Source organism: Oryctolagus cuniculus, chromosome 18 (genome assembly GCF_964237555.1).
Source record: "Oryctolagus cuniculus chromosome 18, mOryCun1.1, whole genome shotgun sequence".
NCBI lineage: Eukaryota > Metazoa > Chordata > Mammalia > Lagomorpha > Leporidae > Oryctolagus > Oryctolagus cuniculus.
In genome coordinates this window covers 43,094,657-43,107,301 of record NC_091449.1, presented here as the reverse complement: position 1 = coordinate 43,107,301, position 12,645 = coordinate 43,094,657, and the positions used below count along the sequence as shown (strand labels likewise).

At 38.8% G+C, this 12,645-nt stretch overlaps 1 long non-coding RNA gene across 2 annotated transcripts in view; it reads right to left on the bottom strand.

Moving 5' to 3' along the window:
• Positions 1-12,645, bottom strand: part of LOC127491310 (uncharacterized) — a 175,423-nt gene that overhangs the window by 98,936 nt on the left and 63,842 nt on the right. For both annotated transcript variants that reach the window (XR_011384227.1, XR_007919925.2), the window contains exon 2: positions 3,989-4,062. This is a non-coding gene — a long non-coding RNA (uncharacterized lncRNA). The remainder of the gene's footprint in view (positions 1-3,988; positions 4,063-12,645) is intronic.

Here is a 12,645-nt window from a genome sequence, read left to right as displayed (position 1 = left end):
AAAAAGATCCAATTGTGAGGAACAAACCCTGATGTGTTTGATGAAAAAAAATAGAAAGCTCTTTTCAGTCCTCTAATTCTCATTGCTGGTTGAAATATGGATGGAAAATGACATATGCAGGTACCTTCCTTAGACTGCTATAGGGAGGTAAAGTAAGCAGGTAGCAGAGGAGAAAAATCTCTATTTCCTATAAAAGGAGAGCTGTGATATGAATGCAGGAGAAATCTCAAAAACATATTCATGGCCCCTAGAAGATAAATTATACCAGGATAAAATTTGATCAGCACGAGGTGTGGCTAATTTTTACCTTAAGGGTTTTAGAGCATAAAAATTGATACTTTTATAAAAAAAAAAAGAAGACAATTTTGTCCTTGGTCATATGAATAGTTCTCTGACACAAAATTGTCCTTGTACCTAAGGGTAAAACTTTGAAGCACAAGTCTTATTTGGCCAAAGGCCAAACTGACTGCATTTCTTTTAACATAAATTTTAAATTCAAAAAAAAAATGAAAATCAAACATACAGACAGATACATGCACTCAAGTTATTTCCCTCCAGAGAATTTTTGTCTTGTTTCGCAAGGTGTTTATCCAATCTTAAACAACACCCAGAAGGGAAAACAGACATACATGAAGAGCAGAAGGGAAACTGTCTCAATTCACCTCACAGTGATATTACAGACACCTACATAATTAATGATGGATAATTATTTTCTATATATCAAACTGCCATTTTGTTACACTGGCAACACCAAGTGCTGGAACAAGTAAGCATATTTGATATATGCTTTCCAGATGAAATGAGCATGAGGTTTCTAAAAATCAATGCAAAGGGTACTGCAAATAGTTCAAGGAAAATGAAATTAAAAAATAAGTTTCTTTTTTTGCAAAAAATTTTGAAATCAATACATATGAGAGATCTTCAATTCAAGGAAAACGCACGTTATGAAAAAACTTTTGCACCAAAATAAACTTATCTTTTAATCCCACTTTCCACAGACTTTTTGAAGTATTCTTGTACATCAAAAATCTTCTAAAATTAGCATTAACACAATAATTCTACATTTACTAGCCTTAATTCTGAAGTAATATTGGATTCATATAAGTATTTTTTCTCAATATATTAACAATAAAATATAACAAACTCTTTAACAATTATAATACACAAGAAAAGTAGAGCTTTGGGGGAAAAAAACAAGGTAGAGGGCAAAGGTGGAAAGCTGATAGGATTAATCTTTTGAAACAAAATTGTTATTGACATGGGAAAACACAATGCAACATTTTTTAACTTTTATTTAATGAATATAAATTTCCAAAGTACAGCTTTTGGATTACAATGGCTCCCCCCCCATAACTTCCTTCCTAGCCACCACCCTCCCTCTCCAGCTCCCTCTCCCCTTTCATTCACATCAAGATTCATTTTCAATTCTCTCTATATACAGGAGATCAATTTAGTATATAGTAACTAAAGATTTCAACAGTTTGCACCCACATAGAAACACAAAGTGAAAAATACTGTTTCAGTACTAGTTATAGCATTACTTCACATTGTACAGCACATTAAGGACAGAGATCCTACATGAGGAGTAAGTGCACAGTGACTCCTGTTGTTGACTTAACAAATTGACACTCTTGTTGATGGCATCAGTAATCACCCTAGGCTCTTGTGTCATGAGTCGCCAAGGCTATGGAAGCCTTTTGAGTTCACCGACTCTGATCATATTTAGACAAGGTTATAGTCAAAGTGGAAGTTCTATCCTCCCTTCAGAGAAAGGTACCTCCTTCTTTGATGACCTGTTCTTTCCATTGGGATCTCACTCACAGAGAGGTCATTTTTTTTTTTATTTTATTTATTTGATTTTATTTATTTATTTATTTATTTTTGCCAGAGTGTCTTGGCTTTCCATGCCTGAAATACTCTCATGGGCTTTTCAGCCACATCCAAATGCCTTAAGGGCTGATTCTGAGGCCAGAGTGCTGTTTAGAACATCTGCCATTCTATAAGTGTGCTGTGTATCCCGCTTCCCATGCTGGATCGTTCTCTTCCTTTTTTTTGTATTCTATCAGTTAATATTTTCAGACACTAGTCTTGTTTATGTGATCCCTTTGACTCTTAGTCCTATCATTATGATCAATTGTGAACAGAAATTGATCACTGGGACTAGTGAGATGGCATTGGTACATGCCACCTACACAATAAAATATTAAAGAAGAAAATAGAAAATGATAAAGAAGTGTGTAAGAGATTGTTACATGTTTATCAAAGAGATTGTTAGATGTTTACCAAATTTCATTTTTTTTGGACAGGCAGAGTGAGAGAGAGAGAGAGACAGAGAGAAAGGTCTTCCTTTTCCATTCGTTCACCCTCCAATGGCCACTGTAGCTGGCGCACCACGCTGATCCAAAGCCAGGAGCCAGGTGCTTCTCCTGGTCTCCCATGTGGGTGCAGGGTCCAAGCACTTGGGCCATCCTCCACTGCACTCCGGGCCACAGCAGAGAGCTGGACTGGAAGAGGGGCAACCGGGACAGAATCCGGTGCCCCAACCAGGACTAGAACCCAGGGTTCTGGCACCGCTGGCAGAGGATTAGCCTATTGAGCTGCGGCACTGGCCTATTTTCTTCAACAGAATAAAATTGTCATTGGTAAATGATGGTTACATCAATTAATGCATTTACTATCTTCTCTTGCATCGGGATGTATCCATGAGCCTTCTGATTGGAAAGAGGAATTGAAAATAACTGCTATGTGTTTGAAATCAAACCTCTTAAATATCACCATGTATAAAAATCAACTCAACGGGGGCTGGAGCTGTGGCATAGTAGGGAAAGCCGCTGCCTGCAATCCGGGCATTCTATATGGGTGCCGGTTTGTGTCTCAGCTGCCCCACTTGTGATCTAGCTCTCTGCTAATGTGCCTAGGAAAGCAGTGGAGGATGGCCCAAGGGCTTGGGCACCTGCCAACTGCATGGGAGAACCGGATGAAACTTCTTCCTCTGGGATTCATCCTGGCCAAGCAATTGTGGCCATTTAGGGAAGTAACCAATGGATGGAATCTCTCTCTTCCTCTTTCTCTATCTCTCTCTCTCTCTGCCTTTGAAATAATTTTTTTTTTTTAAAATTCACTCAAAATGGGTCAAGACCTAAATGCGAGACCTGAAACCATGAAACTACTATCACAAAACAAGAAATGCTTCAGAACATATAGAATAGGGAAGGATCTTTTGGATAAAGCCCCCAAAGCATAGGAAACCAAAGCAAAACTATTCGAACAAAAAAGCCTTGGCAGCAAAGGAAACAATAGCAAAGGGATAACTATAGAAAGGGAGGAAATGTTTGCAAACTATACATTTGATGGTAGACGAATAATCAAAATATATACAGGACAAAAAAAAAACTCAACAGTTAAAAAGTCCAATTTTTTTAATTTTTATTTTTTTTAACGTTTATTTAATGAATATAAATTTCCAAAGTACAGCTTATGGATTACAATGGCTTCCCCTCCATAACTTCCTTCCTAGCCACCACCCTCCCTCTCCAGCTCCCTCTCCCCTTTCATTCACATCAAGATTCATTTTCAATTCTCTTTATATACAGAAGATCAGTTTAGCATATATTAAGTACAGATTTCAACAGTTTGCACCCACATAGAAACACAAAGTGAAAAATACTGTTTCAGTACTGGTTATAGCATTAAATCACAATGTACAGCACATTAAGGACAGAGATCCTACATGAGGAGTAAGTGCACAGTGACTCCTGTTGTTGACTTAACAAATTGACACTCTTGTTTATGGCATCAGTAATCACCCTAGGCTCTTGTCATGAGTCGCCAAGGCTATGGAAGCCTTTTGAGTTCACCAACTCTGATCATATTTAGACAAGGTCGTTGACTGCTACTTCTTTTCCCATGGTTTCAAACAGATGATTGCAAGAGAGAAAGAACATTAGTTCAGTCTGACTCTAATTCCAAGGGAAGTGGACACACTTACCATAATCAGGTCAAAGTTGCCACACGGTGAGTTTGGCACTGGGATTAAAAGATTCTAGCCTTTTTGTCTGCTCTCTGAAAAAAAAAGAGAGAGAGAGAGAGAGAGAGAGAGAGAGAGAGACAAAGAGAGAAAAAGAGATGTAGTACTGGAAATTAAAAGCCATACATACATACATATTCTACCATAAGAACTGAGAGACAGCAAATGCAGCTCACAGCAAGAAACAGCAATAAAACTAATTTGCCAAATGAGGAGATAAATTTTCTCCTAATCCAAGTCTCTGACTTCAACTCATTCTAAGAGCCTCGTTTGAGGCTTCTGTCCCTAGTCAAATTAATGTACTCTTATGATAAAATGCTGTTTACCTACACAAGCATAAGTAGCTATATTTTCCTTGGCATTAGGATTGTAAACTAGAATTATGTTTTCAACATTATGTTCTCATAAATATTTGCATTATATTTAAATTGGGAGTAGGCATTTGATGTGGTGGGTAGATTCCTACTTGAAACAACTGCATCCCATGTTGGAGTTCCTAGGTTCAAGTCCCTGCTCCACTTTTGATCCAGCTTCCCAAGATTGCGCACAGTAGGAGGCATCAGATGACATCTCAAGTAGATGGATCCCTGCCTCCTAGGGGGCATACCTGTATGGACTTTCAGGCTGTTGGCTGCAGCCTGGCCTAGCCTAAGGTTTTGCTGTCATTTGGAAAGTGAACTGGCAAATAGATGATCTTTGTTTCTCTCATCTCTCTCCTCTGCCTCTCTCTATCTGTCTCTCTCTCTCTCTCTTTCTCTCTCCTCCCCCACCCACCATCTCTGTCTCTCTGCACTTCAAACATACTAAATAATGTTTTAAAGTTCAAGGAAAAAATGAAATAAAAGCATAAGATTATTTTTAAATGTATTCATTTAAATTGACACTAATTACCAGTGAGGAAACTGGTTGAGAATTTGGCCTGTTTGGATGCCTTTTGGGCTCATGCTCTATCATTCTCATGATGTCCATGTCAATGTAATACATGAAGGTTCTTAAAAAGGCTCATGGAAAACAGATCTGAAATACAAATTTATATTGAGGCAAAAATTTTTGAAATCCAAACATGGGTACAAAAAAAATCCAAACATGGGTAACAAAAAAGATGTATGCTGGAGGAACATTACCTCTCCCTATTCTTGGCTTAGTTAAAAGCAGACTCCAGGTCCTTTCCAAAGGAGTGCTAAATTATGTAACTAGATTCACAGAATTCTTTGTCCATCAGTAATAATTTCCTCACCAATGAAAATACTTTCTACATTGTGTTCATGAAATGATCCTAAATTATCATGAATCTAGTCAGCTGCATCTATGTTAAGCTAGACAACTTTCAGAAGAGCACCTTCTAAAACCTGTCTACTACTTCTCTGTAAATTAAATCAGTGGGCCAGCATTGTGGTACAGCTTGCATCCCATATAGAAGTGCCAGTTTGAATCTTGGCTGCTCTGCTTTCTATTCAGTTGCCTGCTAATGTGCCTGAGAAGCAGCAGATGATGGCCCAGGTATTTGGGCCCCTGACACCCATGTGGAAGATGTGGGTGGAATTCTAAGCTCCTGGCTTCAGCATGGCATAGCCATGACTGCTGACACAGTTTGCAAAGTGAACCAGAGAACACATGATCTCTCTGATCTCTCTCTCTCTCTCTCTCTCTTCTCCTCTCCCCTCTCCATCTCCTCCTCTCTTTCCCCTCACCTCTCTCCTCCTCTCTCTGCATTTAAAATAAAATAAATAATAATAAAATCACTGGATCCTTAAGAGTTAGCAAGTTCTAAAGCATAATCTAGGATTCCAAGATGGCTGTACAGGGAAAAAATGTACTACTTTAGATGAGGGGAAAATAGCAGCAAAAAAGCAGAGGAAGTGCGTTCCCATGGGAGAACTGAAGAGAAATTTGCAGTGGAAAGTGACATAAGGAAAAGGAACCCTGTGGAACAGTGTGGAAGACGCACAGGTGCAGCAATGAGCACAGGCACCACACACAACCCACAGAGCCAGGAGATGGAGGATCCATCAGCTTTGGAGAACAAGATGAGGCAGGCTGTAGCAGTCTGTGCCACTGGTGACACTGCCAGAGGGAGAACTTTGCAGACCACACTCTCTTTGAGTCCGGCCTGGAGCCCTAACTAGGGGGAAAGGTATCTGCCTAATCCAGCAAAAAAAAAAAAAAAAAAAGCATCCCCACCCCCTCACAAGGGCACCTTCAGCTGGCAGGGAGAAGGCACCATTTTGACACCACTAAGCGGCTATGGCAAGTTCTCATGCACTCACGTGATGAGGGGATTTTACCCAATCAGGGGATTTTACTTAGGGGCTGGGCATCCACGCAGGGATGTGAAGTGTGCCCATTCTCTCAACATATCACAGGCTCCAGGGCTCAAACTGACAACATGGGGCATCATTAGCAGCTGGCTCTGGGAACATCTCTGCTGTCTCTGTGGAGGGGACAGGCTAGTGGGGTGGAGTAGATCCTCTGCACCCTGAGATGATGGGAGCCTTGTAGGCTGTGACTGTGGGGACTCTGTAACTTCATGACAGGGCACAGGGTGCATCTGGGTCTCTTGGCAACCACTGTGTCCATGCCAGAGACTCAGATTTCCCTGATTGCCTGGATGAGTCACTGCAGAGGGATCCATGCTCACATCAAGGACAGCACAGATCATTTGTGTGGTTCATGGGGCAGCACAGGTGAGAGTTATACCCACTGTGGGCTAACCTTGGTCAGTGAACACCTTGGAAGATAGGTGAGGGTGTGATTATTGCAAGAGAGGTGATCATACACTGCCCCCTGTTGACAATAGAGATCTACCAGACTCTACCTGGGTGTCACCTTGGAGACTTGCCCCACCCTGGAGCACTGACCAGAGCTCCCAGGCCATACCCAGCACATACCTCTGGGTATTCACTGGAAGAGCAGATACTCCACCAAGCCACAGAGGCATAGTTCAAAGATTAAAACAATCAGAGGAAAAAAAAATCCTAACAACTATTTCCAAAAAATGCCTCAAAATAAAGACAGAGATTCAATAAACAAGAATAAGAAAGACAACATGACTCTCCCAAAGGAGCACAACACTTCAATATTAGAATTTGAAGAAAGGTTGATGAAATGCCTGAAAAGGAATTCAAAAGAATGATACAGGATTACTCAGAAGAAATGAGAAGCAATTCATGACTTAAAGAAATCCATATATGGATTGGGGAAATAATTTTCCCATGAGATATAAGTTTTTTAGAGAAATCAAAATGAAACGAATGATTAGAAATGAAGAATTCAATATGTCAAATACAAAAATACAACAGAAAGCCTTAACAATAGAAGTGCTTAGGCAGAAGAAGGAATATCTGAGCTAGAAGACAAATCTTTGGCAATATCTCAGACTGAAAAAAGAAGAAATAAGACAAATTAAAAACAAAGTTCGAGATTTAAGGCATACTATCAAACAACTTAACATGTGGGTCTTGGAACTTTCTGAAGGTGTGGAAAGAGAGAAAGGATTAGAAGGCCTATTAAGTGAAATAATTACAGAAAATTTCCCAAATTTGGAGAAAGAGAAGTCAAAGTACACGAGGCACTTAGAACTCCTAATAGACATGACCAGAAAAGATCTTCACCACAACACATTGTAGTCAAACACTCAATAGTAAAACATAAAGAAAAGATTCTAAACTGTGCATTAGAGAAACACTAGATTACTTTCAGCATATCTCCAATTTGATTCACAGCTGACTTTTAATCAGAAAAACTAAAGGCTAGGAAAGAATGGAGAGACATAGTCCAAGCCAAATATTAAATGAAAAAAAAAAAACCTGTAAACCCAGAATACTGTACGAACTAGGTGAAATAAAAACTTTCCATAACGAACAGAAGTTGAAAGAATTTGTCACCACTCATCTAGCCTTACAAATGATGCTTAAGGACATGTTACACACAGAAACACAGAATAGTGCTGATTATGAAAGAATGTGAAAGTAGAAAATCTCCCAGTAAAAGTACAAAGGAAATCCAAAGCAAACAATAAGAATATTTATGGAAAAAATTTCAGGGCAGAGTCATTACTTATTAATAGTAACCTTGAATATAAATGGCCTAAATTCTCCAGTTAATTTTTAAAAGATTTATTTATTTATTTATTTTAGAAAACTTTTATTTAATATAAATTTCAAAAGTACAACTTTTGGATTATAGCAGTTTTCCCCCTCATAACCACCCTCCCACCTGCAAACCATCCCATCTCCTACTCATTCTCCCATCCCATTCTTCATTAAGATTCATTTTTAATTATTAAAGATTTACTTTTATTTAGTTGAAAGAGTTACAGAGAGAGGTAGAGGCAGAGAGAGAGGTCTCCCATCCACTGGTTTACTCCCCAGATGGCCACAATGGCCCAAGTTGCACCAATATGAAGCCAGGAGCCAGGAGCTTCTTCCAGGTCTTCCACGTGGGTGCAGGAGCCCAAGGACTTGGGCCATCTTCTACTGCTTTCCCAGGCCATAGCAGAGCTGGATCAGAAGAGGAACAGCTGGGACCAGAACCAGCACCCTTATGGGATGCTGGCGCTTCAGGCCAGGGCTTTAACCTGCTGTGCTGCTGCTCCACAGTGCTGGTCCCTAAGTTCTCCAATTAAAAGATAGAGACTGGCTGAATGGATTAACAAACATGACTCATCTATTTGCTACCTATAAGAAACACACCTCACCAACAAAGATACCCAAAGACTGAAAGTGAAAGAATGGAAAAAGATATTCCATGCTAACAGAAAGAAAAAAAGAAGCAGACAAAAGAGATTTTAACACAAAAACTCTTAAAAGAGACAAAGAAGGGCATTATATAATGCTGAATTGATCAATTCAACAAGAAAATGTGACTATAATAGATGTATATACACCCAAAGCCAAGTCACCTGGTTATTTAAAAATATGTTAATGGATCTAAAGGGACACATAGACTCCAACACAATAATAATGGGGGATTTCAACATCCCATTTTCATCAATGGATAGATCAGCTAAACAGAAAATCAACAGAGCTAATATACACTATGAACCAAATGGACCTAACTAATATGCACAGAACCTTTCATTCCACAGTTGCAGAATATGCTTTCCTTCCATCAGTGGATCAAATTTCTATAGGATAGACCATATGCTAGGCCATAAAGCAAATCTCAGCAAGTTCAAAAAAATTAAACTCATACCATACATCTTTTCTGACCACAATGAAATTAAGGTGGAAGTTAACAACTCAAGAATCTCTAGAAAATATAGAAAACATGGAGACTGAACAACATGCTCCTGAATGACCAGTGGGTCATGGAAGAAATCAAAAGGGAAGTAAAAAAATTCCTGGAAATGAGTGAAGATTACCATCCAACATATCAAAATTATGAGATACAGCAAAATCAGTGTTAAGAGGGAACTTTATTGTAATTGGTGCCCTCATCAAGAAATTGCAGAAGCATCATATACATGAGCTATCAATGCATCTCAAGGACCTAGAAAAACAACAACAAACCAAACCCAAAATTAATGGGGGGAAAGAAATAATTGAAATGAGAAGAAATAAGCAAAATTGAATTGACCCCATTACAAAAGATCAGTAAAATGAAGAGCTGGTTATTTGAAAAAATAAATTAAATTGATACAACATTGGCCCAATTAATCAAAAAAGAGGAAAAAGACCAAATCAATAAACTCAGAGGGTCTGACACTGTGGCACAGTGGGTAAAGCCACTGCCTGCAATGACAGCAACCCATGTGGGCACTGGTTCGAATCCCAGCTGCTCCACTTCCAACCCAGCTCTCTGCTATGGCCTTGACAAGCAGTAGAAGATGGTCCAAGTCTTTAGGCCTTTTTCACCTGTGTTGGAGAGCTTGTAGAAGCTTGTGACTCCTGTCTTTGCATCAGCGCAGCTCCAGTCATTGCAGCCATCTGGGGAGTGAACCAGCAGGTAAAAGACCTCCCTTTCTCTCTCTCTCTCACTCTCTCTTTCTCTCTCTCTCTCCCCCTCCTTCTATCTCTCTCTCTCTCTCTCTCTCTCTCAAAGATTTATTTATTTATTTGAAAGTCAGAGTTAAACACCAAGAGAAGGAGAGGTGCAGAGAGAGAGAGAGAGAGGTCTTCCACCCGTTGATTCCTTCCCCAATTGGCTACAATGGCCAGTCTGAAGCCAGGAGCCAGGTTTTGCATGCAGGTGCAAGGGCACAAAGACTTGGGCCATCTCTTACTGCTTTCCCAGGCCATAGCACAGAGCTGGATCAGACATGGAGCAGCTGAGACTTGAACCAGTGCCCATATCGGATGTTGGCACTGCAGGCTGTGGCTTTACCTGCTATATCACAGCGCCTGCCTCAAATAAACAAATCTTTTTTAAAAGAATAAAGAAACTCAGAGATGAAAAGGGAAATGCAACAACTGATACTACAGACATAAAAAGAATCATCAGGAATTATTACAAACAGTTATAAGCCAACAAATTGACAAATCTAGATCTAGAGAAATGGATGGATTCCTGGATACATACTATCTCCCAAAATTGAGTCATGAAGACATAGAAACCCTCAATAGACAAATAACCAAGATAGAAACTGAATCAGTACTAAAGACCCTTCCAACAACAAAAAATCTAAGGGGGACCAGCACTGTGGTTCAGCAAGTTAAAATCCCAGCCTGAAGTGCTGGTATCCCATATAGGCACTGGTTCAAGTCCTGGCTGCTCCACTTCTGATCCAGCTCCCTGTACCCATGTGGGATACCCAGAAGAAGCTCCTGGCTCCTGGCCTCAGCCTGGTCCAGCTCTGGTCATTTTGGACATTTTTGGAGTGAACCAGCAGATGGAAACTTCTCTCTCTGTGTCTCTACCATTCTCTGTAATTCTGACTTTCAAATAAATAAAAATAAGTCTTACAAAAAAAGAAAAAAAGAAAAGCCTGGGACAGGAAAGTTTAACTGCTGAATTCTAGAAGATTTTTAAAGAAGAATCACTTACAATTCTTTTCACGATATTTAAAACAGAAGGAATCCCCCCAAACTCTTTCTATGAGGCCAGCAGCACCTTAATTCCTAAACCAGAAAAAGATACAATAGATAAAGAGAACTATAGATCAATATCCCTAATGAACACAGACTCAAAAATCTTCAACAATATACTAGCTAATCAAATGCGAGAGTGCATCAGAAAGATCATTCAGCAGACCAACTGGGATTTATCCATGGCATTTAGGGTTGGTTCAACATTCATAAATCAATCAATGTGATATATAACAAATTGAAGAATAAGAACCATATGATTCTCTCAATAAATGCAGACAAAGCATTTGATAAAATACAACATCCTTTCATGATGAAAACCTTAAGGAACATGAATACTGAAGGAACATTCCTCAAAACAATCAAGGCAACTTTAGACAAACCCACAGCCAGCATTTTATTGAATGAGGAAAAGTTGGATGCATTTATATTAAGATCTGGAACCAGACAAGAATGCTCACTTTCACTACTGTTACTCAATATAGTGTTGGAAGTTTTAGCCAGGGATATTAGGCAAGAAAAAGAAATCAAAAGTATATAAATTAGAAAGGAAGAAGTCAAACTATACCTATTTGCAGATGATATGATTCTATTATATATAGAACATATATATTCCCCTATATGGAAAACCTAAAGACTCCACTCAGAAACTATTGGAATTCAAAAAAGACTTTGATAGAGTTGTAGGATATAAAATTAACACAAAAGAATCAATTGCCTTTGTATACATATACAATGCCATGGCTGAGAAAGACCTTCTAAGCTCAATCCCATTCACAATAGCTACAAAAAAATTAAATGCTTTGGAATAAATTTAACTATGAAGGTGAAAGATCTCTACAATGAAAATTATAAAAAAATAAAGGAAGAAATAGGAGACACCAAAAAAATGGAAAAAAATCTCCATTTTCAGGGATTGCATGAATTAATATCATCAAAATGTCAATACTACTGAAAGTAATTTACAGATTCAACATGATCCCAATCAAAATACCAATGAAATTCTTCTCAGATCTAGAAAAATAATGCTAAAATTCATATGGAAATGCAACATACCCCAAATACCTAAAGCAATCTTAAAAAAACAAAAACAAAGCCAGACAAACAAAGCATGACAATACCAGACTTGAAAACATACTACAGGGCACTTACAAACAGCCAAGTACTGGCACAAAAATAGACACGTAGACCAATGGACAGAATAGAAACTACAGAAATCAATCCATTTATCTACAACCAACTTATAGATCTTTGAAAAAAGAGCTAAAACCAATCCATGGAGAAAGTATACTCTCTTCAACAAGTGCTGGAAAATTGGATAACTACATGCAGAAGTGTGCAACCAAACCCATACCTTATACCTTGCACAAAAATCAATTCAAAATGGATCAAGGATCTAAATCTATGACTTAGTACCATCAAGTTACTAAAGGAATACTTTGGGTAACTCTGCAAGAACTTGGCATAGCCAAAGTCATCTTGGAAAAGACCCCAGAATCACAGGCAAGCAAAGTCAAAATTGACAAATGGGATTACATGCAGCTGAGAAGCTTCTGCACTGCAAAGGAAGCACTCAGCAAAGAGGCCACCAAC